General features: G+C 46.4%; 1 long non-coding RNA gene across 1 annotated transcript in view; it reads right to left on the bottom strand.

Annotated features, from left to right (window-relative positions):
- The window catches only part of LOC138288426 (uncharacterized), a 126,462-nt gene extending 99,669 nt beyond the window's left edge, over window positions 1-26,793 (bottom strand). The window contains exon 1 of the long non-coding RNA XR_011202398.1: window positions 26,723-26,793. This is a non-coding gene — a long non-coding RNA (uncharacterized lncRNA). The remainder of the gene's footprint in view (window positions 1-26,722) is intronic.
- Between the last annotated feature and the right edge of the window lie 318 nt (window positions 26,794-27,111).

Raw genomic sequence — 27,111 nt, 5'->3', positions numbered from 1 at the left:
CTTGTCAGGGGTAGTAAATGCTATATTCATACAATTACACCTTCTTGCGTAGTTAGGAGTAATTTGGGGGAAAACAATCCTACCGCAAGAGCACATTTTGCGACTGCAAACGCCCGATCCTGCTTGCTATTTGTGTTTCGCTGTATTTAACATTATTTCTTAATAATGTAAAATGCACCCTTGTGTTAAGCACTAAGAAAATGAGGCTAGATGCTGGGAGTAAGTTGAGGGGGAAATTATACCCCAACAGCACATTTATCGCTTTTTATTACCACAAAAATGCTTCCTAGTGCCCATTTGGGATGCAGGGGATTTTTGCAATAACAAAATAGCGCTAGATGCCAGGAGTAAATTGGGTGAAAATCCTACGCCAGAGCAAATTTAGCAAGCGCTAGCTGTTCGCGATTACTATTAATTTCTGTTGTATTTAGTGCTATTTCTTAGTGTAAAATGCATTCTTGCACCCACTTTGGATGCGAAGGGGCATTTTTTCCCCCCCAGAACCCCTTGCTTTTTTGGAAAGTCTATGCCCCACCCTCCGAGAACCTGTGGCAACACTGTTCTCCAAGAAGGAATCTGGCTGTGCTGTGTGTCTGCCTGCATCTCTCACTTCAAGGGTTGCTAAAGGCAGTGCTTAATTTGTGCTTGTTGTTTCCGGTGCGGAGCACCAGCACTTTTTTTGTAGGGCCGGGGCTTAATTTTCTGTCTCAAGCATTTACTATGAGCAAATGACACGTGGGGAAGACGGAGGAAGAGAAAAACGAAAAAGCGTCAGAAAGGGGAAAAGCAGGAAGCTGCAAGAGTGAGCTGAAGGGGCAGGGAGTGGCTGTGAATGGATTGAAGAGGCCAGAGGTAGCTTCAGGATTACGCAGCCTCAGTATTATGTGCTCACACTTTTAATTGCAGCAGCCGCGTGTTTAAGAGGAGAGCTTTGAGCACCGGCACCTTTCTATTTACAAATTAAGCACTGGCTAAAGGGGAAAGTCTGCTGAGCCAGGGGTCCTGGGGCAATCCAGACACTCGCAGGTGCCAGGGCTGCACAGTGGGCCATCCTCAGCCTAAGGTGGTGATAAGGCCCCTTCAGAAGCCATTTGTGAGTTCTCTCTGGTGAAGAGCATCCTACAAATCTCTTTTGTTGTTTCTGTTAATTAATATGTGTGAAGTGCAGAGACTGCATTTGCAAGCCATGCGCCCAGAGGCCCGCCCGCAGCATCAGGGAGCTGCATCACCCTGAGAATCCCTACCATGACTACTGCCTTTCTCCCTCGTAGGATGCTTCTCGCGCTGCAGTGCCTGGAAGCCCAAAGAAACACCAGGCGGCACTATAGTCTGCATGGTGTCTACGCGATGGGGGGCTCTACACGACCCTGGCCCGCCTAGCGCCTACACACGCACTATTGCTGACAGCCTGAATTCCAACCTTCGACTTCTACCTAATGGGTGAGCGACAAAGTATAACGAAAATGTTACTTTCCCGCCAAGTCTGCGTGTCCCAGAGGACATGGAAATCGAATCCCATACGGATTTTATAACCTTAAAAAAGAAAAACATAGAAAATGAGCAAAAGAAAAAAAAAATCAATCCAGGAACTAAATCTGAAGCGAGCCCAAGATGAACAACTGCAGCCTGCTGCCGCCAGGTACTCTACCTGCCCGTACAGAGCTCGGGATTGGTCCCTCCGAGGATCCGTACATTCAAGCTTGAATCTTCAGTCTTATGACCGCTCTGTGAGACAACTCAGCCCCGCTGCTTCCTGGGGCAGCATCCCTCTCTTCTGATTGGTCGAGAGGGATGGCCGCTTCCCTCTGTGGACTGCCGCGTGCGTTTCTACTTGGTACATCCACTTGATGCATTTTCGTATAATTGTAATTATATTTTTATAGCGCTAACTACTCTGAGGAGGCGTCGAAAATAGTGTCTTTTTATCACCCAATGGCCCAATTTTCCCCTTAGGACAGCAAAGTATTTGCTACTTGATGTTCGGTATTACAGTGTCATTTTATAAAGATTAACAAGGCTGTACATTTCAGTGTCTCAGACTATACCACATCGCGCTGTGTGACGGACGTCAGTGCACAGCGTTGGCTTTACCAAAGGCGATCCGAAGAAGTGCAGTGAGCCGTGTGATCCTCTGCAGTGAGGCTGAGCTCCGTCATTGCACGGAAGACAGCGACGGTAATGTCAGTAATTCTACATCTCCCCCTTTGCTATACCCTCCTGCACCCCACATTCCTAACAGAGAGCGCCTGCGCGGAAGGGACACACCGAAAAAGATGTCTCACCTGGTTGTAAAATTGCACTTTCCGGTTTACCCCGCCTGAGTGCAGATTTACGAATGCCAAGAATTCTCAATCCTCCCAAGAACATTCCTCGTTTTAGTGGATCTGCTGGGAATGTTTTGGGAATTCCTAATTCCATCTATTCGAAAAGCTTCCTGCCTGGGTAATTGTGTGCACTGTACAATTACCCATATAGAAATCAAGGGTTTGTGCAATTCCACCGTCAGACTATTTTTATCACCATGGGAGAAATTCCTTCCCGACACCTCCACCTCTTTAGAGGGCATTCCTGCCACATTTTCAACAAGGAATGAGATTTACACCTGTCATTGACAGGAGTAATTTTCTAACCGTTTATCCGGTCAGGCCAGAAAAATAGTTTGTGAATACTCACAAACTAGAGAGTTTGAAACTGTTCCCAAACTTTTCAGGGCATCCCTTTGCTGGAATGCCCAACTAATGGCCCTGGAGAAGGAGCTCACAATGTGTAATATTACATCGTTGTGAGGTAATCAATGCAATTGTTTGTGTATTCGTTGCACTAGTAAATCAGCCAAGCCTCTGCTGTATGTAGGATACATTTACACATGTAAATGGTTTGTGAACTGGGCCCAGTGTCGAAGAGACAGAATTGGGGTTAGTGGCATACAGATACGTAAACAGGCAAATGCTTAGAGACATAGGAAAACATACAGGTAGGCTCTAAAATAAGTTGAAATACAGACAGATAAATAGACAGGTAGGCAGGTAGCTAAACAGCTCGGGACATAGATAGGCCTCGTGCACAAAGAATCTGTTCCTTTCCCGTTTATCGATGGGTTACCACCCCCTTTGACTTGGTGGTAAAATATTAATGCTTTGTGACCGGATTTTGGTCGGAAAACTTTATTGCATAAAATAAAGAATCCGTGTTTGGAACGGACACCCTAAACACACCCCCTCCAATAACTAATTGGGTATTTTATTTTTTAAAACCATTCAACAATTTGGAAAACCTTTTCTGAATCGTTAAATATGTTTAGTACAATTGGAAAAAAGGTTTTAGTGGTCGCAGACCCTCTGATTTACCAAATCAGAGGGCTGGCAAACGTTGAAAAACACTTTGCACATCTGGCCCAATATTAGAAACATGAGGCGGCCACAAAGGTGACTAGGCAGACAAACCAACACATATGAAAGTGTAGACACATAAATAAGGGGTGGACAATTCTGACGAAACGTGTGGAGATCATGTGCTACATGCAGGGCCACTTGAATTATGCGATTGTGTGGCTGCAGTCATTTTCACATTATTATAAATTTGCTGCATTTGTCACATAATCCATCATCTGACACATAATCTGCAGATTTGAACAAAAAATGTTTATAGCTCAAACAGTTCAACAGTTACTAAAAATGCAGCTGCGCGTGTTGCTGCACAGAATAAGACCTTATACAAAGCCTGACTGGTCACCTTTTTGTTTTTTTGGTGAATTTTACTACACCAGGGTGTTACATTGTTACTAACGAGGTGCAACCAATGCCCATACAGTGTTACCAAGTTTTAAAAGTGACAAAATAATCAAGTAATACTATTACAAAATGTGACACATTTTGCCGCATAATTTGCCTTTTTGCCGCGTAATCTACTCGACGCCGCCGCATAATTTCACCCTCTCTTGCCGCATAATTCCAGTGGCCCTGGCTATATGTCTCGAGCACAAAGGACACGGTCAGTTGTGACATGACCAGCTGTGACAGTGATGTGGCGAGTGAGCGGCGAGAGACCCAAGTGGCTCTGACAGAAGTGTGTGCAACCACTGAAAGAAGGAATTGGGCCCAGGCCTTCCCTCTTTCAAGGCCCCGTCGAGACTTCAAGGCCCCGCGTGTCCCCTCTAATGGCTGCAGGGGAAGGAGGCCTGCTCCCTCTCCCCTCCGCTTCGCCAAATTGGAGGCGACGTGAGGCCAGGAGGGGCTGCCAGCTCTGGAAAATGTTGCAGAAGGGAACAAGAATTACCACAGCAGGTCTCCTCCGTCCCTTCCCATCCGTGGAGAGGCGGCCACCCCTCTCCGGCCCCCTAAATGAGTTACACGGCTTCCCCTGCAGCTGCCACGGGGACTGTAGGCCTAATTACGCGGGAGCTCCCGCAGTCTGGGCCCGTCGGGCAGCTTGCCGCCCAGGGAGCTTTGGTTACTCGGGAAGAGAGGGGGTGACGCCTTGAATTACAGGCGACAGAGTCCAGAGCCGTGACTGACGCACAGGGGGGCAGTGTGTGAGGAAGAAGGGCTGATCGAGGCCAGAATTCACAGGGTGGAGGCCTGGAGTACCTGAGGCAACACACAGGGATCAAGGTGGAGTAAAGCGGCCTAAAGGAGGGGCGGGGGACATATTCCATACCGGCTGATGCCTGGTGTACCTGCAACAGGGCCCAAGCAGGAGTAAAGCATCGCAGACCCGAGACGGGACCGGCTGAGGCACAGTGTACCTACCACAGGGCCCAAGCAGGAGTAAAGCATCCCAGACCAGGGATGGGACCGGCTGAGGCACAGTGTACCTGCCACAGGGCCCAAGCAGGAGTAAAGCATCCCAGACCAGGGATGGGACCGGCTGAGGCACAGTGTACCTGCCACAGGGCCCAAGGAGGAGTAAAGCTGCCCAGACCACATAGGGGCTGACTGAGGCCTGCTGTACCTGCAACACGGCCCAAAACGGAGTAAAGTAGCCCAGACGCTATATAGCATATATCATACCGATTTATACCTGGTGTACATGCCACAGGAACCAAAGAGGACTAAAGCAACCCAAGCCATAGACGAGACCCATATCTTAGCGGCTGAGACCGGGTGCACCTGCGACAGCCACATGGTGGAGTAAAGCATCCCAGACCAGAGATGGAAGCCATGAATCTTACCGGCTGAGGCCAGGTATAACTGCAACAGGGCCCAATGTGGAGTAAGGCAGCGCAGACCAGAGGGGGGTGCTTATACCATACCAGCTGAGGCCTGAGGTGCCGGGTACAGGGTCAAGGAAGACCCTCGGGTTAGAGGAGGAAGCCTGTATGTGGTCTCCTGGGCTAAGGCCTGATGTACCTGTGACACGGCCCAAGGCAGCATCATCCAGCCCTGATCACAGAATAAAGCAACATTTGATGAAGTAGCCAGGTGTATGCACTGCAGGGTCCAAGGTAGAGTAAAGCACCCCATAGCAGGAAGGAGGGGCATATATCAGACAGGCTGAGGCCTGGTGTAGCTGTGATAGTGCCCAAGTCGGAGTACGGGATCACAGGAGGAAGCCTGAATGGTACTGATGGACTTGGCCCTCTCTGTAGGGTCACCCCCACACTCTTTGCCTTCACCCCTCCTGTTTTCTGAATTTCTTTTTTTTTTGGCATTGGGACGCTGTACCCCTTACCACTGCTTGTGTTTTCTGCTGAAAATATGGTAAAATTAGCGTACACACAGTTGGCACATTTCATTTACTTATAATTCCCTACTTAAGAGATACTGCAGGTACTTAAGGCCTGTAAGTTAAATGCTCCTAGTTTGCCTGAAGCACTTATTGTGCAACCACTTACAAAGCCCTTTAAAACATGTCTCAAGCCTGCTATTGCAGCCTGTGTTGAGTTTGAAACTGATAATTCGACTGTTTGCCAGGCCTCAACTTCCCTTTTTAGTGCATATAAGTTACCTCTAATGTAGGCCCTAAACAGCCCATAGAGCAGCGTGCAAGGTATCTAAAAAGTTGGACCTGTACTTTTAAGTTTTATATGTCTCACTGGTGAAAAACTCCCAAATTTGTTTTTCACTACTGTGAGGCCTATCTCGCCAAAAGGATAACATTGGATTACCTTATTACATTTAATAAGTGCGAATTCTTGATTGGGAGCAGGTAGAAAAGCCATGTTTGGTCTCAAAGAAACTGTAATATAAAATCATGTTTAATGGTAACTTGGGTGTTAAGTGGCAATTCTGAAAATGCCTTTTTTAGAAAGTTGGCATTTTCTTGTCCTAACTATTTGGTGTCTGCAGCCTGTGTCACATGACTGTGATTGGAGTGGAAGCTGGCCTTTGTGTATTCCTCCCAGACAGCGAGACAAAGGGGGACCAGTTGTTGGCAGGATGGGCCATCCTGCCAGGATGGGAGGGGCAGAGCTGGTCCCTGCCCCACTTACATTTCAAAGGAGGTGCCTCCAGCATACTCACAAAGAACTTGACATCAGTCTTTGTCACCCTAGACCTCTAGAGCCTGAGCAGAGGAGGAAGGAAATTCCAGAACCAGATGTGGAGGGTAATCTAGATGTTTCTCCCACTTCAATGGCTAACACCAGATTTAAATATTGGACCCTCAGACCAACTCTTCAGCACACTTCTCGACCTGCAGAGGACACTCTAAGGTACTTTACAGGACTGACTTGTTGCAGTTGAGGCCTGCTTTGTACCTCAGAGGACTGCCCTTCTGCTACCAGAGGACTACTCTGATGCCTGCAGCCTGCCTTATACCCTCAGAGGACTGCCCTGCCCTGCTGCTTACGGCCTGTCTTGTTGCTTGAAGCATTGTAGCTTGATCCCAGGACAACCAGAGTGACTCCAAGGGCTAGTTGGCGGGTCTCCTGTTGTGAGCTACAGGGACATAAAAAACCCCAACAGAATGAACCTTGCACCTGGACCCTGCTGAAAATGAATTCTACCCTTTAATTGGTGCCCACCCAGTCCTGGACCCTTGTAAGGGGTGCTAAAGGTTACCAAGAGCCAAAAACTAAAATGTGCTGCACCAAAAAATGGTCTGAGAACTGAAAGGAGACCAGGACCTACCTGCTCGTTGATCCACCCAAGGTGCATCTTCGGTCAGCCTTACTTTGCATTAGCTCCTGCTCCATTGTTCTCTGCAGCAGCTAATCCTGTGCATCCACTCTCTTAGAAGAGCATCCGGCCTCATAGAGCCCTCGTCAGCTAGAGCCTGGATCTTCGTCCGGCTGGAACCTTTCGACTTCAAAAAAACTGATAAAGGCCAAATGTAGAAATCTTCACTGTGACTTTGTCCAGTGGCTCACCTACTATGACGCTTCCTCCTCTGACATAGCCGGCTGCCTTGCCCCACTGAACTTTACCATCTCAGACATTTTTCTTGTAAATTTCTTCTAAAAACTCCTTCGTATATCCGAACAATGCTCCATTGCAGTCAGCCATAACTTTTAACTTTGCCCCAGTTTCACACGACTAGATGCTAAAGATAGCAGTTTGATCTTTAGGGTACTATTTTTCAAAGAAAACTTAAAAAATTCATAACCTGCACTCCATCACGGTTGATATTTTAGGCGCTAGTTTTTATTAAAAACTTTAAAAGTTCATACTACGGTTCTACTGATTGGATTTTTGCCCTCTTGGTGTCAAATAATTCATTAAAATTTACTCTCTTTTTCAAAATTGGTTTGGGATTTTTATTGTGTTATGTTTTAACTTTATTATTGTTTGTGTACTGCATAAATACCTAACACATTGACTAGTGTAACCTGACTGCTTGTGTGGCAAGCTGTCAGAGCATTAAGCAAGTGTTAGTTTAGTCACGTCACCCTGAGTCATATTATAACACTACGTAGGTGGCCCCACAAACACTAGATTGATGGCAAGCTCATGGCCCCTGGGGTTGTGGGAGAGAGCGTCAAAGAGACTGGGAGCTACACAACAGAGGACCCCACACCCTGGCAATTCTATGTAAACTTCACTGTTATTACTGTCACAGATAATTCTTCACATGTTTTGCTCATAATGTTTTGTAATGTGGTGAGTGACAGTAGCTGCCTTATCGGATGTATGCTGACATCCCGTTTACGAAATGTTGGATTGCATTGCCGTGCTTGTATTTGCACATGATGCTATTGTCATACATACCTACAAACGTACTAGAACACATAAAAAAAAAACCTGACAAGCATTGTGATTGTAGCTTGAGAAGGGTTCACACCACTACTCAACCAAAAACACAATTTCCTACAGAAAGCTTATCAGGCTGAGGCCTAGTATATGTATGACAGAGACCAAGGCAGAGTAAAACGGTCCAGATCAGAGAGGGAAGACATTTTCTAGCAGCTGAATCCTGTTGTACCTGCTGCAGTGCCCAAGGCAGAGAAAACAGACCAATTAAGACAGGGGGCATCTATAATACCAGTTGGAGCATGGTGCACCCACTACAGGGCCAAAGATGGAGTAAAGCAGGCTAGACCAGAGCACAGAGCCAAATCCTACCGAGTGAGGCCTGCTGCAGAGCTCATAACAGAGCCTGGAATGAGAGAAGAAAGCCTGAATGGGCCTTTACCCCGCCTCAAGGAGCTCTAAAGGATGAAAACCTACTGGCCCAATGCCTTGTGCGCCTATGACAAGCACCGGGGGTAGCATAAAGGATCTGGAATCGAAGGCAACTGAAGCTTATGACACATTTGACAGTCCCCAAGGTAAAGTGAAGGAGTCTGACATCATAGGGTGATTGAAGGTGAGCAAGAGGCTTGGTGTACCTGCGACAGGTACAAGGATGGAGTAAGGAGCCTGCTATCCAAGAATGATTGAGGTTGACCAAGAGGCCTAGTGTACCTGCGATAGGACAAAGGGTGAAGTAAGGCGGCCTACTTTCAAAGATGACGCAAGAGTTAGTGGGTTCATATCTTTTTTCCAGTGGGAAAATTTAAGAGAGCAGGAACTGAGGGGATGCTCTAGGTCCCAATAAGGGATATCCGGAGAAAGAAGTGCCTGGGTAACAGAAGATTGGAGAAAGGTTGTGAACAGAATTTTCGTAAGAAAGCAAGAAGGTTTAAACATAAGAGCTGCATCAAATAGGTTGGAGATACAGGTCCTGATTTATACTTTTTTAGCACCGCTTATGTGTAATTTTTTGAAGCAAAAGTGGCTCAAACTTACAAAATGCAATTATTATTTTGTAAGTCTGCGCCGCATTTGCGTAAAAACATTACGCAAATGTGTTGCTAAAGAAGTATAAATCAGGCCCAAAGAGTGCCAGTTTGAGGCATGAAGAGCATGGGATAAGCAGCAATGGGAGAAGGAGAAGAGGTGAGGGATCCCTAGGGTGGCTCAGAAGAAATCAGCCAGTAATGCAAAGAGGTGTCTGGATAAGAGGTGGCGACATTAGGATTCGACTCGGAAGAGGAGCGAGATGACGTGGAAGCTGGGCGGTAGAATACTAAGTGAAGTAAAGGGCAGATCTTTACTTGATCAAGGTTGGATCCAGTAATATATATTGACTTGTACTCGATTCTCACCAGAAATTTGCATCACTGTTTTCTGTTGATGAAGATGGAGAGCAAAATATGGTCTCTAATAGGGGATCTTGGAATTGAATGGAACATTTAGATCTTTCATGAATATTTCAGAATATTGTGTGAGAACAATAAGGTTACTTTTAATACTAATATTTTCTACACTGTGATGCAATTCAAATAATCACAAATAATGGCTGTATGTGCGAACCGTGTACTACATTGCAATTTCTGATTAACAGTGCTCTCAAGTTCTTCACTTTCATACTGTTTCAGCATCTCAACTCTATCAGAACCACTACTAATATAGTCACTAGGCTGCGTCAACGGCTGAAGAGGACTGACCCACTGACTCATTCTCTATGATGTACTGGGTGGAAGAATGATGTGAATGGCGTAACAAAAGGTCAATGGATGAAGACGGCTGTCAGAGAGCCCTGTAGCGAACTATGGGCCATATGTACGAAAGCTTTTTCCCATAGACACAGAATGGGTGAAATCCTTTGGTACATCTGGCCCTATATCGTACAAAAATAATTTTAGTAAAATCAAAAAGTGTTGGCTACAAGACCTACAAAAGTTCCAGAAATTTGGTCTTTTTCCATTTTTTCACAAGATATCGGAACGCCTAAGGTCCAACTAGCACTTAATGCTAAATATCAAGTAGCACAGCAAAAGATCAAAGACATTTTTATCGCAACCGACTAGGGCTTTCACTAGAAAAACAGCCAGTTAGAGCATAAACCTGAAACATGGAAATTTAGACCATTATATAATTGCTTTTTCTCAATATAGGTCAACAGAGCTTTATCATGTGACACAAATATGTTACTCTCAGAGAACAAGTATCTAATCAGCAGGTGTCAAGATCTTCTCCCTGGGGAAGCGATGGCCATCCTTACAAGAAATATCACCCACACATACAATAATAAGACCATTATTCTCCTAAAATCCCACTTCACATGACAGGTTTAATAGCGAGGTTGTACGTCGGGGAAATGTACAAATGTACAACCCACAAAGTTCTAGATTTCAGGCTTACTTGAGGCATGAAGATTAGCAAGCATTACCAATGCTACAAGAAGCTTCAAAGTACTATAAAATGACATCTATATTTGATAATAAAGTATTGGAAAATTGTGGGATATACATGATTATTAACACTGTACTAAATAGGAGTATATGAGCATGATACAGGCAGGATTTAATTTTTTACACAGTGCATGTGGATCACTGCAGCATCTGAAACCCCATTTCCACGCATTATCATTTGTATGCAATACAGATTCATCAGTACAATTGTGTCTGTGCAAATGTAGTGGCCATTTCAATAGAAAATGTACGTCTGTGAATGACAGTGTGCTACCACATGGTGATTTAGTTACATTAAAAAACACCCAGCTGATGCCCATTAAAGCCTAGTTGGGGCACGAAGTTTGTTGCTCTAAAAACTGGGTTGTGGGTCTAAAAAGTTTGGGAAGCACTAGTCTAGAGCACTGAAAATCCTTGCATCATTTCTGGGCGTCAGGTACCAGCACTTCTCTTGCTGGTGTTTATTTTGGACAGTTTTGCAGTGGCATTATTGATTTCCAGTCTGCCTTCGACAAGGTTGATGTAAGTTTCTTGGGATCTGTGTGAGGTGATTGGGTGTGATCTGTAGGAAACTGGCCCCTTGTTGCAGTGCCCCCCCACAGACCTTTTTCCTGATATTTGATGCTAGTTTGACTGAGTGTGTGCTGGCATCCTGCAAACCAGGCTCTAGTACCTGTGTTCTTTCCCTAAAACTGTACCATTGTTTCTACAACTGGCACACCTCTGGCACATGGATAAGTCCCCTGTAAAAGGTACCAGTGGTACAAAGGGGCCTGTGGCCAGAGAGGGTCCCTAAGGGCTGCAGTATGTATTATGCTACCCTAAGGAACCCCTCACCAAACACATGCACACTGCCATTGCAGCTTGGGTGTACTGGAGGGGAGAAAAAGGTAAGGTCAACATGGCACCCCTCTCTGGGTGCCACGCCCACAAACCACTGCCTGTGGCATAGCTAAGTCACCCCTCTAGCTGGCCTTACAGCCCTAAGGCAGGGTGCACTATACCCCAGGTGAGGGCTTAGCTGCATGAGCAATATGTCCCTATAGCGTCTAAGCCCATTCTTAAACATTGTAAGCGCAGTGTGGCCATACTGAGTACATGGGCTGGGAGTTTGTCATTACGAATACCACAGCTCCATGATGGCTTCAATGAAGACTGTGAAGTTTGGTATCAAACTACTTGGCTCTATAAACCCATACTGATGCCAGTGTTGGATTTATTGTAAAATACACACAGAGGGCATCTTAGAGATGGCCCCTGTATTTCACCCAACCCTTTAGTGTAAGGCTGACCAGTCTGTGCCAGCCTGCCCCTAACAGACAAGTTTCTGATACCAAGGGGTCAGAGCCTTTATGTTCTCTGGGTGGAAGTGCTTCACACCTCCTGCCTGCACCAACTTCAACACTTGGCAGTGGGCCTCAAAAGCTCAGGCCTCCAGTTACATTGCTCCAGGGCACCCCGGCTAGTGGAGATGCCCGCCTCCCAGACCATGCCCCACTTTTGGAAGCAGGTCCAGTGGGAAAATTAGGAAAAACAAGCAGGAGTGACCACTGCAGATGGGACCACCCCTAGGGCGCCCAGAGCTGAAGTGACCACCTCCTTGCAGAATCCTCAATCTTGGAGTGGTCACATGAAGGGTGTAGCCACCCTCCGGGACAGTGGCAATTGGCTACTGCCCTCTAACCCCTGTAACACCCCTAAATCTAGTATTTAGAGGCACCCCCGAACCTTGCTTTTCAGAATCCTGGTGCCCTCAAGAAGAAGAAGAAGGACTTTAGAACCAACCCCAGCAGTGAAGACACCAGATGACTACCGGCCTGTCTGCAGCTTCAAGACTCCTGCTTCAAAAAAGCGACACATCCTGCAGGACCAGTGACCACTACAAACCCCCAGAGAACTCCCTGCCCACCAGAGGACCAAGAACTCCAGATGACAGCGGCTGTGTCCACAAGAAAATTCTAAAGACTCCAGAACCGCCCCGGATCCGCGAGCACTGCTCACTCTGCACCCAAGGCCCGACGCCCACTGGTATAGAGAAGGTCCCCAGGTAATTCTGACCTCAACTCCACTTTGAACCACCACCCCCTCACCGCGACTGGATCCAAAGAAGATTCCCGATGCCCAAAGGTAGCCCTGCACCCGCAGCCCCCTGGCCTTGAGGAATCCGACCGATGGTCCAGCAACGTCCAGCAGGTGCTTCTCCTGCTTGTCTAGCCTTTGTTTTTCTGCAGCCGACTCCCTGGACCCTGCCTGCAGCACCTTTGGGACCCCCAGATTTTCCTCTTTGAAAAGCATTAGGTGCCAGATGCTGTGTTTGCACTCTGCACTCTGCACCCGGCCACCCCTGTGCCACTGAGGGTATTTGTTTGGTGCTGACCTGTGGCCCCCCCTGGTGCTCATCTAAAACTTCAGGTCTGTGCAATGAAGTCGCAGGTACTGACCTGGAACTTGTTCCTCTCCGAGTGCGTCCAGTCCCCATTGGAGTCCAGTAAAAACCTGACACCAAATTTGACCTCTGCAACCAGCTGGCCTTGTGTTGCTGGTGGTGCACTTTTGGGGTCAACTTGCACCTTGACCTGTGGACATCCTAACCCTCGAAGACTGGGACTGTATATCAAGTACTTACCTCTAAACTCTACTAACACTTTTCCTCCCCTCGACTGCACTGCTTCCTATGAGAAATTGCAGTGTCTGCTTTTGAAATTGAAAAGTGTTACTTACTTTTCAACTATTTTATCTACAAAACTTAAACAAAGTACATTTGATACAAACTTACAACGATGTTTACCTGCAACAAAGAACCTTTAGGTTCTAGAAATACAGTAACAAAGTATATGTTTGCTATATAAAAACATTGGCCTGGAGTTAGTCTTTGTGTGTGTGTCTCATTTCTTGACTGTGTGTGTACAACAAATGCTTTGCACTACCCTCTGATAAGCCTAATTGCTCAATCACACTACCACAAAAGAGAGCATCAGTATTATTTACTTTAGCCTCTGTTATGCCTCTGGGGAACCCCTGGACTCTGTGCACTCTATACCTCATTTTGGTATATTATATACATAGCCAGCTTCTTACATGATCTGTTACACTCTGAAAACTTGGGAGTGAAATCCACTCCCGTAACTTTTTATCAGACACAGTTGAGCGCACTTACTACTCACCTGCCTTTTGCATCAGCAAGCGCAAGGAACTTCAACATAGGTCACGGAGGGCCTAATCCTGGACAGATTTCCAACATTACCAACATTGTGTAACGATGCTCCATTTAGGATTACAGTAAGTAAATTCAGTTTACGTATCTGCCGCAAAAATGTGCTTTGCATCTGCTAAAGCCTATACACAGCAACTCTTAGAAGAAGCACTTTTCGTCTGGTAAATTGTTTACGTCTACTCCTGTGTCGCGTTTTCTAGGATTTATGTTATATTATGTGCATGTCAGTAGCACCCACCATTGTACTGGCTTCTAGGGCTTGTGGCTCTAAGGCGACTTTCCACTGGATCCATCCGAAATGTGTGCATTGCTTAAAAATATTAATGCCGTCCTTTTGACTGATTTTTACTTTACGTGTTAAATACTGTGCAGCCATTTCATCAGAACTATTTTAATGTCTGGGTAATGATGAAATACTGGGTTCTGATGGCCATGATATGTTTTTTCGGTGAGTGTGCATGTAGGAGAGTATGAAAGAGTGTGTGCAGTGAGTGCTTATGTGTGTGAGAGGGTGTGCAGTGAGGATGTGTGCATGTAGGAGAGTATGAAAGAGTGTGTGCGGTGAGTGCATATGTGTTCATGTGTGTGCAGTGAGGATGTGTGTATGTAAGAGAGTATGAAAGAGTGTGTGAAGTGAGCGTGTGAGAAAGTGTTTGGTGTGTGTGTGAGGGTGTGAAGTGAGAGAGTGTGCAATGTATGTGTGTATTTAATAAAGTATGACAGTGTCTGTGTGCAGAGAGTATTTATGTGCGTGAGAGGGTGTGCAGTGAGAATGTGTATATGTAACAGAGTACAAAAGAGTGTGTGCAGTGAGTGTTTGTGTGAAAGGTTGTGCAGTGAGAATGGGCATATGTAAGAGAGTATGAAAGAGTGCCTGCAGTGAGTGTTGTGTGAGTGAGTGTGCAGTGAGTTTGTGAGGATGTGAAGTGTAAGAGTGTGCAATGTGTATGTATGTAAGAGAGTATGAATGAGTGTGCAATGAGTATTATTGTGTGAGTGTGCAGTGAGTATGGGTATGTAAGAGAGGGTGTGCAGTGAGTGTAGGAAAGAGTGTGCAGTGAGTTTGTGATGGTGTGTGTAACAGATTATCAGAGAGCGTGTGCATTGAGTGTGTGGGACTGTGCAGTGCGTCTTTATCTAAGAGAATGTGTGCAGTGAGTTTATGAGGGTGTGAAGGGTGCGAGAAAGTGTGCAAAGTGATTGTGAGAGTAAGAGTATGAGTGTGCAATGAGTATTACTTTTTGTGTAAGAGTGTGTGCAGTGAGTGTACGCAGTGAATTGGTGAGGGTGTGAAGTGTGAGAGAGTGCAATGTGTGTGTATGTAAGAAAGTATGGAAGAGTGTGCGCAGTGTTTATGTGTGTGAGATTGTGCAGTGTGTGTTTATCTAAGGGAATGTGTGCAGTGAGTGTGTGAGAGTGTGCAGTGAGCTTATGAGGGAGTGAAGTGTGTGTGTAAGGGTAACAGTATGAGTGTGCAATGAGTATTACTGTGTGTGTGTATGTAAGAGTGTGTGCAGTGAATTTGAGAGTGTGCAATCTGTGTGTAATGAAGAAAGTATAGAAGAGTGTGTGCAGTGTTTATGTGTGTGAAATTGTGCAGTGCGAGTTTATCTAAGAGAATGTTTGCAGTGAGTTTGTGTGTGCAGTGAGTTTATGAGGGTATGACTGTCTGTGCAGAGAGCATGTGCGTGAGAGAGTGTGCAGTGAGAATGTGTATATGTAACAGAGTACAAAAGAGTGTGTAAGAGTAACACTATGAGTGTGCAATGAGTATTACTGTGTGTGTATGTAAGTGTGTGTGTATGTTAAAGTTTGTGCAGTGAGTGTGTGAGTGTGCAGTGAATTTGAGAGAGTGTGCAATGTGTGCATATGTAAGAAAGTATGGACGAGAGTGTGCAGTGTTTATGTGTGTGAAATTGTGCAGTGCGAGTTTATCTAAGAGAATGTTTGCAGTGAGTTTGTGTGTGCAGTGAGTTTATGAGGGTGTGAAGTGTGCGAGAAAGTGTGCAGTGTGATTGTATGTAAGAGTATGAGTGTGCAATGAGTATTACTGTGTGTGTAAGAGTGTGTGCAGTGAGTGTGTAAGAGTGTGCAGTGAATTGGTGAGGGTGTGAGAGAGTGTAATGTGTGTGTGTAAGTAAGAAGGTATGGAAGAGTGTGTGCAGTGTTTGTGTGTGAGATTGTGCAGTGCGTGTTTATCTAAGAGAATGTGTGCAGTGAGTGTGTGAGTGTGCAGTGAGTTTATGAGGGTGTGAAGTGTGTGAGAAAGTATGCAGTGTGAGTGTATGTAAGAGTAGGAGTATGAGTGTGCAATCAGTATTACTGTGTGTGTATGTAAGAGTTTGTGCAGTGAGTGTGTGAGAGTGTGCAGTGAATTGGTGAGGGTGTGAATTGAGAGAGTGTGCAATGTATGTGAGTATATTTAATAAAGTATGACTGTGTGTGCAGAGTATGTGCGTGAGAGAGTGTGCAGTGAGAATGTGTATATGTAACAGAGTACAAAAGAGTGTGTAAGATTAACAGTATGAGTGTGCAATGAGTATTACTGTGTGTATGTAAGTGTGTGTGTATGTTAAAGTTTGTGCAGTGAGTGTGTGAGTGTGCAGTGAATTTGAGAGAGTGTGCAATGTGTGCATACGTAAGAAAGTATGGAAGAGTGTGTGCAGTGTTTATGCGTGTGAGATTGTGCAGTGCGTGTTTATGTATGAGAATGTTTGCAGTGAGTGTGTGAGTGTGCAGTGAGTTTATGAGGGTGTGAAGTGTGCGAGAAAGTGTGCAGTGTTATTATATGTAAGAGTATGAGTGTGCAATGAGTATTACTGTGTGTGTAAGAGTGTGTGTGAGAGTGTGCAGTGAATTGGTGAGGGTGTGAAGTGCGATAGAGTGCAATGTGTGTGTATGTAAGAAAGTATGGAAGAGTGTGTGCAGTGTTTGTGTGTGAGATAGTGCAGTGCATGTTTATCTAAGAGAATGTGTGCAGTGAGTGTGCAGTGAGTTTAAGAGGGTGTGAAGTGTGCGAGAAAGTGTGCAGTGTGTGTATGTAAGAGAAAGGTATGAGTGTGCAATGAGTATTACTGTGTGTGTATGTAAGTGTTAGTGCAGTGAGTGTGTGAGTGCGCAGTGAATTGGTGAGGGTGTGAAATATGAGGGAGTGCAATGTGTGTGTATGTAAGAAGCGTGTGGAGTGTTTATGTGTGTGAGTGTGCAGTCCCAGTATGTGAGAGAGTGTGCAGTGAGTGTTTATGTGTGTGAGTGCACAGTCCCTGTATGTGAGAGAGTGTGCAGTGAGTGTTTATGTGTGTTAGTGCACAGTCCCGGTATGTGGGAGAGTGTGCAGTGAGTGTTTATGTGTGTGAGTGCGCAGTCCCGGTATGTGAGAGAGTGTGCAGTGAGTGTATATGTGTGTGAGTGTGCAGTTCCGGTATGTGGGAGAGTGTGCAGTGAGTGTGCAGTGACTGTTTATGTGAATGAGTGCGCAGTCCCGGTATGTGAGAGAGTGTGCAGTGAGTGTTTATGTGTGTGAGTGCACAGTCCCGGTATGTGGGAGAGTGTGCAGTGAGTGTTTATGTGTGTGAGTGCGCAGTCCCGGTACGTGAGAGAGTGTGCAGTGAGTGTATATGTGTGTGAGTGTGCAGTTCCAGTATGTGGGAGAGTGTGCAGTGAGTGTGCAGTGACTGTTTATGTGAATGAGTGCGCAGTGAGTGTTTATGTGTGTGAGTGCGCAGTCCCGGTACGTGAGAGAGTGTGCAGTGAGTGTATATGTGTGTGAGTGTGCAGTTCCGGTATGTGGGAGAGTGTGCAGTGAGTGTGCAGTGACTGTTTATGTGAATGAGTGTGCAGTGAGTGTTTATGTGTGAGTGCACAGTCCCGGTATGTGGGAGAGTGTGCAGTGAGTGTTTATGTGTGTGAGTACGCAGTCCCGGTATGTGAGAGTGTGCAGTGAGTGTTTATGTGTGAGTGCGCAGTCCCGGTATGTGAGTGTGCAGTGAGTGTTTAAGTGTGAGTGCTCAGTCCCGGTATGTGAGAGAGTGTGCAGTGAGTGTTTATGTGTGTGAGTGCGCAGTCCCGGTATGTGAGAGTGTGCAGTGAGTGTTTATGTGTGAGTGCTCAGTCCCGGTATGTGAGAGTGTGCAGTGAGTGTTTATGTGTGTGAGTGCGCAGTCCCGGTATGTGAGAGTGTGCAGTGAGTGTTTATGTGTGTGAGTGCGCAGTCCCGGTATGTGAGAGTGTGCAGTGAGTGTTTATGTGTGAGTGCGTAGTCCCGGTATGTGAGAGTGTGCAGTGAGTGTTTATGTGTGTGAGTGCGCAGTCCCGGTATGTGAGAGTGTGCAGTGAGTGTTTATGTGTGTGAGTGCACAGTCCCGGTAAGTGGGAGAGTGTGCAGTGAGTGTTTATGTGTGTGAGTGCACAGTCCCGGTATGTGAGAGAGTGCAGTGAGTGTTTATGTGTGTGAGTGCTCAGTCCCGGTATGCGAGAGTGTGCAGTGAGTGTTTATGTGTGTGAGTGCGCAGTCCCGGTATGTGAGAGTGTGCAGTGAGTGTTTATGTGTGAGTGCTCAGTGCCGGTATGTGAGAGAGTGTGCAGTGAGTGTTTATGTGAATTTGAGAGTAGAGTGCGTTTGTGAGGGGGCAGTGTACGAGAGTGCGCAAGGTGTGTGTCTGTGTGCGTGTGTCCGTGTGGCGCGCACACACACCCCAGACAGTTTCTCTCCCCAGGGCCACCTCCATCCCCATAGCCGGGGCACTTCTGCTGCTGCAGATGTCTCTGCAGAGACGTCCCAGGGGTTCCTGAGAGCGGCTGCCGGCGGAAGCGGGGCGGGTGAGACATGCAATAGCCGCCCTGTGTTTACATCCAGCACTTACCGTCTGCGCTGACCTCATCTCCCGGGGCCGGATGGGAGAGATGGAGGTTCCCGGATGTCTCGGTGATCCAGGCCAAGGGCTTCCCCAAAGGACGCATTTGTGCTCCCCAAAGGCCCCGTTCTCATCCATTTGTTTCCAGGCTCCTGTCATTCGGGTTCACAAAGGGAAAAACAGAGGCAAAAGATGCGCCTTCAAGCTCTGAAACTCATAGCGCCTGAACTCCAGGCATTCTCCAAGAGGCGCTTTTCCCTTGTCATCAGTGGGCCACACTCAGCTACAAGCCTTGACCTGAGAATGGGGTGGGCTGCGAGACGTTGTCCAGCTCACTTCACATATCTAAGAAAGGATGTCTCTGGAAAGAAAGTCGGTAGGGCGTGTTTGGAACAAGCCAGCAAAATAAGTTTATTAAAAAAAGCCATGTTCACACCAAAACCGCGCAGGTGTTTCTCCGGGCCGCCTGGGAGAAGAGCGCTTGATAACGCGTCCAGCCCTTATAAATGACCTGTACCTGGACACGTTGGAGGTCGGTGGATCTTTTAACCGAGTCGGGCTCTCCTCATCCTAAAATAGTCGAGTCACTCAGATCAATAATCAATAACTATTGCAATCGGTAATCAATACTCAATTAATAGATCAATATAGCACATCAGAAATCAATAACAATTGGTATTTTGGCGCACCATGACCTTTCAGTCATGAATAACCACACCAGTTTATTAAAAGTTAGTGAATTTATTTCCCTATATTAACAAAGCTAACACGATGTATATATGTCTCAAAACCAAATGATATATGTATATGAACATTACTGGCTGTCCATAACGGCGGAAGAAATGCAATCTACGCAAAATCTGGATGATGATACACTCAGTTATGGCAATGTAAATCACTAATATGAGTAACTGAATTTGACTAATTGCATACATTGGTCAGCATAACAAGATTTCAATTTAGCATGGTACATTGAATGAATACCTCGACTAACCTCTAATTAGCATTGGCATGTGGGACTTCATGCAAAACAAATTTAGTCAACACAAATTTGGAAAACTTCTAGCTAGGACCCTATCAAAATAGCAGTTGGTACCTAAAAGGAAAAACACAATGCATAATACATTTATCCTTTCATATTTACCAAATACAATCAGCATTCAAGAAAAGTCTTCGTCCTTCAGGTACCGGTTCGATCAGCATGGGGCAAGTTTCAAAGGGGCAAAGTTAAGGGCAAGCTTCCTTGCAGCGGCAAGGAGAATGGGGCAAAGTTACTGCATGGGCAAGACGGGGCAAATCAAAGTTAAAGTCTCTAGGGTGAGAATTCTTAAAGTCTCTTTCTCTCAGATAGAGAAAAGGGCATCAGGGTGTCGTCCAAAATGGAGTCTGGCATCAGGCTTCAAACTGGCATCGAGGAAAATGGCTGACTTCTCTTTGTCCAGTGGGTTTAAGTAAGAAACATTCCAAATTCTGCAGGGTCTTCCATTGGAGGGTTCATAGGTTTGCTTCAAATTGTCCAATGAAAATTGTCTTTTACTAGCGCTCATTTATGCATACACTGTCCTTGGAGCCTTGGAACACAAGTTGTAACATGGTTTGGCAATTATTTTACTATCTGTACCTTCATTGTCCGCACCTGCAGACTGACCTTGTATCAAAGGGGATGAAACCGGCATAGTACGAAACCTTTGAGATAAGTGTATCAGTCAGCTCTACTGGAAAAATACAACTTCAAGCAAGAATATATGTTTCATTAGTTCAAGGAAAAGCCACGCAGTTAGAATTTGAGACCAGGCAACTAGGCCAAAGCCTGTACTAAATTTAAGCTAAGCAAAACAGTTTTCAAACAAGAAATCACGGCATACATTTGCAATTATGACGGATTACTACATTTTCAATACTTCATGATTAATAAAGCTCGTTTACAATGATGGCGAACTACCCCGAGGGCACAATTTCCCTCGTACATTATTTTCTTTACTAAAATCACACTACATTATACGTTTTGATTACACGATATGTATGAATATATGTTGGACCCTCTTTTTCTGCGTCATCACGCTCCGAGGCAATGAAGGTTTGGAGTAAATGTTGGAAACTTCTAGAATCCGTTCACCTTCCTTTGAGTCCAGATTCTGTTCGAGGCGGGTGTTTCAATGAGAAATCATGAATTTCTGAGCGAGTGTCCTGCGAGGATGTCTGAACATGGAGCTGGGCTGTCAGGCGCCAAGTGCAAATCCCATCTCACCGTGGGACAAACAGTAGGGTCGCCAGTGCGACATGATGAGCTCTAGTGCCAGGAAGCAAACGGCGCGCTAGCTGCTCTGAGTTATAAAACAGAGCTATAATCAGGACTCCACGGGCCCGTCGGACCTCTGGGCTCCGGTGTTACTGCACCGGCTACACCAATGGAAGTCACGCCCCCAGGGGTTAGGGCTTTCACCGACCTTAGTGAAATATGGTTGCGACTCTGTATGTGACTAGACACAACATAATGAGGTCACCAGTTATTTGTAATGTTTGTTCAAGTCATTTTTAGGGGCATTTTTGACATGCTACGTTTTACCTCACAGATGCCTTTAGGCGCTTTGTGTATTGGGATACAATGCAGAGGAATGCTCAGAAGCAAATATACATAATCAAACTTGGGGTCACATTTAGGAAGCCCTTAGCGTCAAATTAGCGTCATTTTTTTTATGCTAATGTGGCGTTAGGTTGGCAAAAACGCTGCACCATATTTACAACTTGGCACAATGCACGTATTGCGCCACCCTGTAAACCCTTGCATCACATTAAGCCTGAGTCAGGCATAATTTATGCAAGGTGGGCTTTCCAGCGTTAGGAGACCCAGAAAATTGTCACAATGTAATCAATGAGATTCCACTGTGACATTTGTAGCGTCATTGTTAACGCCTGCCTAAGCCAGGTATTAAAATGAGGATCCCATTGTTTTTAATAGGCCTCCTTCACTTTGCAGGAATAGCGTCAATAATTTTGGAGCGAATCCTGCAAAGCACCAAACTAGCATTAAAATTTATGACGCTAGTTCTCTAGCATGCGCCATGGTGCACCGTATCATCAATACGATGCACACATGGTGGCGTTAGGGGGGAGCGCAAGAAAAATGGCACATCATGACATGATGTACCTCTTTTCATAAATTTGCCCCTTGGTGTGAAAGGAGCAGCCAGCCAATAAACATGTGACGCACCCCATCCCCCTGGGACCTCGCATGATGATAAATTCAAGCAGGGGGCTGAGGAGGTGGATATGTGGGAACTTTGTGTAGGTGTCTGTATTGTTTTATTGTACATGGCCCCTTCACACACTAGAACTGTGCAGAGAAGTAAATGTGAGTAACTAACTTATGCAAGTAAATCTGCACAAACAGTGGTAGCAACTTTTTAAGGACCTTTGTATGAAAGATAAGGGCAATAAATATGTACGATTATAGGGAGGGACGTCAACAAAAATAATCACTATATTACTAATGTTAGAAACGGGCCTCTGGTTGGCAGTCAGTTTGCACTCTGTCCAAGCAGGGACCCTCACTCTAGTCAAGGTAAAAGAGAAATACACCTGGTTAACCCCCGCTCACACCCTTGGTAGCTTGCCACGATCAGAAAGGTTTAACCCTAGAAGCAATGTGTAAAGTATTTGTACCAACACACACAGTAATAAAGTGAAAACACTACCAAATGGACACCACACCAGTTTAGAAAGAGAGGGGATATTTATCTAAAATAAAACAAGACTAAAACAACAAAAATCCAACATACACAAGTCAAGATATGAATTTTAAAAAGAGTAAGAGTCTTAATCCATAGAAAACAGTGAGAACGCTGTTGTTACACAAAAGTACCTGGTTTGTGTTAAAAATAAAGATGCACGGGTGAGCGTGCATCGGAAAAGTCAGCAGTGCATCGATTCCTTACTTTCAAGTGAGGCCGTGCATCGTTTCTTCTCCGGTCAGGTCGGCGATGCGTCATTTTTCTCCCTCGCAAGACAGCGATGCGTCGATTTCTTGACGAGCACCTCGGGTCCGGACAGGCTTTGAGTCGATTTTTCATGCCCAGCGATGTTGCATTCAAAATCCTGCTGCACAGTGTCAGGAAACCACGCTGCGTGGGGTTTTCGTCATTATCAGCAGCCATAAGCGTGTGTTGCGGGTCATTTCTCCAGCCACGATGCGTCGACCTTCCAGCAGCGATGCAGGCGGAATGTCGATTTCAGCTGCAAGGCTGGCGGCCCGTCATTTATCAGCCGCGTTGCGGATCGTGCATTGAAAATTTCCCCGCACAGCGGTCTTTGCGTGGATTTAAGTCCTTTTTCACCAGCTTCACCTTTCAAGGGCCCAGTGACTGGATGGGGCACCACTTGGCAGGGCAGGAGTCTCACCAGAGATTCCAGGTACTGGTAGAGGAAGTCTGAGGCAAGATCAGTTTGAGCCCTTGGAGATTCTTCTCAAGCAGGAATACACAACAAAGTCCAATCTTTGTCCCCTTTCACAGGCAGACGCAGCAACTGCAGGATAGCCCAACAAAGCACAGTCACAGGCAGGGGCGGCACTTCTCCTCAGCTCTCCAGCTCTTCTCCTTGGCAGAGGTTCCTCTTGAATCCTTGAAGAAATCTGATTTTCAGGGGTTTCGGGCCCAATACTTTTAGCCCTTTCTGCCTTTGAAGTAGGAAAATGTCTGTTGTTCAGAAGATCATTCCTTGCCCAGGCCAGGCTCCAGACTCACACCAGGTGGTTGGGGACTGCATTGTGAGAGGGCAGGCACAGCCCATTCAGGTGTAAGTGACCACTCCTCCCTCCACTCTAGCTCAGATGGCACATCGGGATATGTAGGCTACTCCCCAGCCCTCTTTGTCTCACTGTCTAGAGGGAATTCACAACAGCCCAACTGTCAGTCTGACCCAGACAGGGAATCAACAAACCAGCAGAGTCACAGAAAGGTTAAAGCAAGAAAATGCCCACTTTCTAAAAGTGGCATTTTCAAACTGACAACTTAAAAACCAACTTTACCAAAAAATTCACTTTTAAACTGTGAGTTCAGAGACGCCAAACTCCACATTTCTACCTGCTCCCATAGGGAAACTGCACTTAAATATTATTTAAAGGCAGCCCCCATGTTAAAGTATGGGAGAGATAGGCCTTGCAACAGTGAAAGCTGAGTTTAGCAGTCTTTCACTGTCAGGACATGTAAAACACACCAGTATATGTCCCACCTTTACCATATACTGCACCCTGCCCATGGGACTACCTCCGGCCTACCTTAGGGGTGCCTTACATGTAGAAAATGGAAGTTTAGGCCTGGCAAGTGGGTGCACTTGCCAGGTTGAATTTGCAGTTTAAAATTGCACATACAGACACTACAGTGGCAGGTCTGAGCCATGTTTCAGGGCTACTCATGTGGGTGGCACAACCGGTGCTGTAGGCCCACTAGTAGCATTTGATTTACAGTCCCTGGGCACCTCTAGTGCACTGTACTAGGGACCTACTAGTAAATCAAATATGCCAATCAGGAATAAGCCAACTATTCATACAATTTACACAGGAGCACTTGCACTTTAGCACTGGTCAGCAGTGGTAAAGTGCCCAGAGTACCAAAAACAGCAAAAACAGAGTCCAGCACACAGTCAAAACATGGGAAGCAGAGGCAAAAAACACAGGGGAGACCATGCCAAGGATTCAAGTCAAACAACTAATTTGCCCTCTCTTTCTCAAAGACCCTCGTCTTTGACCATCTTTCGTATTCCCTTTCTCAAACCTTCTCTCTCCATCTCTTTTTTTATTTCACTTTCTGATTTATCATCTATCCCCACCTCTCCACTGCTGCTTCACTTAACCATCTCTCTCTCTCCTGTTTTCCATCCTCTCACTCTTTCTCTCTTTCCATGTCTCTCCTTTCATGTATTATCCATGCCGACCTCTCATCTCCCTCTCTCACAGTCCCTCCCTCGCTTGCTCTCTTTCACTCCTCTTTCATTTAAATTAAAATTTCAGAAGCGTTTTTTCCTACAGTTTACATAGCTTCACAGACTCTTACATTGTGATGTAGTTTTATATTTGAGTCTTAGATCCTGATTACCAGTCAGAAATAAAAATGCAAGGTAAATCCAGACCTGCTATTACCAGTACCGGGTGGTATTACCTGCCGGTTACTAGGTGACCACAAGCTTAAGGCCTCGAATGGAAAATCACTTGTGGTCCCTGAAATTACTGGGCCACTTACTGCAGGTTTCCATGATTTCAGGGCCGTTTTCTGCTCACAATGATAGCAGGTGGCAGACATCTAGCAGGTGAAGCAGGTGACCAGATAACCAGGTGGTATTACCAGGGGCGGTATTATCCAGTGCAGGATCTCAACCAATAGCCCTTGTAATCACCACAGAGCGGTATCTCCACAGAAGCACACGTGGATAGAACAATCCACAGAAGTTGAGATGAGGCCCTCGTCTCTTCCCTGGCCCGGGGTCTCTGATGACGTCACAGTCTGAGAGATGCTGCCCCCTGCCCTGCAAGCCCTGCTCCCTCACAGAGGAGGATGGAGCTCGCCTGCTCACCCCCCAGCCTCATGAAGCTGGGGATCTGCTCCCCACAGAAGCAGTTCCTTGTCTCCTCATGTTAGGGCCCTAAGGGGCCCATTTACCACTAGGTGAGGTCGCATTGTTGACATTTTGTCTTTTTCTGCCTTCTAGGTTTGTTTTCTGTCATCACCTGCCTGTCTTCGCTGACTCCTTATTTGGTCATTAGTTGTCTGGGTTCTCTCTCTCTCTCTCTCTCTCTCTCTGTCTCACTCTCTCTCTTTCAAACTCACTGTATCAATGTAAGTCTTTTTTTTCCTTTCTGTGTCCCTCCATCCCTTTCTCTTCCTTTTAATCTCACAAATGTGTTCTGCATTCTCCAACCCCAGCGCTCGTCCTCTCTCTCTCTTTCTGTCTCTCTCTCCCCCTCCCTCCCTCCCTCTCCTTCCTTTGACTCTCCCACTACGGTCTCTCCCAAACTCTGGTCCTTTCCATGGATGAATTCCCCCTCCAGCTGCCTCGCTGGTGTCAGTCTCAGTCTGCGTGCCGTCCTCTCCCCACACCCCTCGTGTCTGGCTCTAGCTTCCTCGTTCGTTTTTTCTCTCCTCCCTCAGGCTCCTCTCTCCATCTGTTCTTTATCCTCTCTTACACTTCCCTCCACTTTCTGCCTTAGGCCCACCCCTAACCCCCCCTCCCCCCACCCCCCTCACCATCTCTCTCTCTTCTTCTTTCTCACTCTCCCACTCTCTTTCTCCGTTTTTCTCAATCCCTCATTTATGCTGTCAGTCCACTCTCATCTCTGCCTCGAACCCCCTTCTCAACAGACTTGATGACGGCGTATTCAATAATGTTTTGTTTAATAACGCTTTATTAGCGCGACTCACTGGTTTACAAGGGCTGCCAACGCTTTAAAGTCTCTTCCTATTTGGGGCAGCCTTTGAGGGAATGAATCCCCTGTGCTGTGAGTCCGGGTCAGACTGGTAACATATAAGTTATTTTCCCTCTCCCGCCATCTCTTTCTGCCCCATTCATTGTCTTCTCTATGAATGCCTCACCTGTCTCTGCAGCCCACCCCCCTCTAACCTTTTCCAATATCTCACTCATTCTGTCCACTCTCCCACACCTTGACTCCCTCCCCCCTCAGCCCCACCCCGCACCATTGACTCTTAAAAGTCGGCCCAGACGTTTCTACTAATCTGTTTTGACAACAGGGGCACAACACTGCCGTGGGAGGAAGTGTATCCAGGCAGGCCTGCTCGCGCGCACTGCGGCTCCTGGCACGCGGCCTGCCGGGTGACTCACCGGGGCTCACGAGCTCCTTTGTGAGACGCTCAAAGCGGGACAGGCCCGGGGTGATCGGGATCCAGAACTCACCTCCCCCAGGAGCTCAGCCGAGGGTTCCCCTCCATGCCCCCCCAGGAGACATCTGCTGAGCACATAGCACAGGCCTCGGTGCCAGGTCCGGAGCGCCCACCAGTGGGGCACGTGGACGCTGCCGGACCAGTTACTTACTAGTAATCTTCATTACTTTGAGTTCAGGTCTTCCTCGCCACCGTCCTCACGCAGTGAATGAGTCTCCTCCCACCACGGAAGCTTAGACCAAGCCTGAGATGTTCCCTTCTGGCTTCCTCTTACCACACCTCGCAGCATGCAGCAGTGAAGGAAGCCGACCCCCTCCCCCCCTACACACACACTTAACGCTGAAAACCAACACAGTATACTGCAGCAAAGAAGACCAGACTCAGAGTAATGATGATTACCTGAAAGTAACGAGCCATTCCCTCCTCTTCTACCTTCCTCCACACAGTCCTCAGATAGTGAGGTGATACCGAAGCCATTTCGCCTTCCACTCACATTAATAACGTAAAACAGTATAACCGGCAACACCTATCTATAAAGTT

Source organism: Pleurodeles waltl, chromosome 4_1 (assembly GCF_031143425.1).
Source record: "Pleurodeles waltl isolate 20211129_DDA chromosome 4_1, aPleWal1.hap1.20221129, whole genome shotgun sequence".
In the NCBI taxonomy this organism is placed as follows: domain Eukaryota; kingdom Metazoa; phylum Chordata; class Amphibia; order Caudata; family Salamandridae; genus Pleurodeles; species Pleurodeles waltl.
The sequence above is the reverse complement of the archived record's forward strand: the minus strand, read 5'-3'. Positions and strand labels throughout refer to the sequence as shown.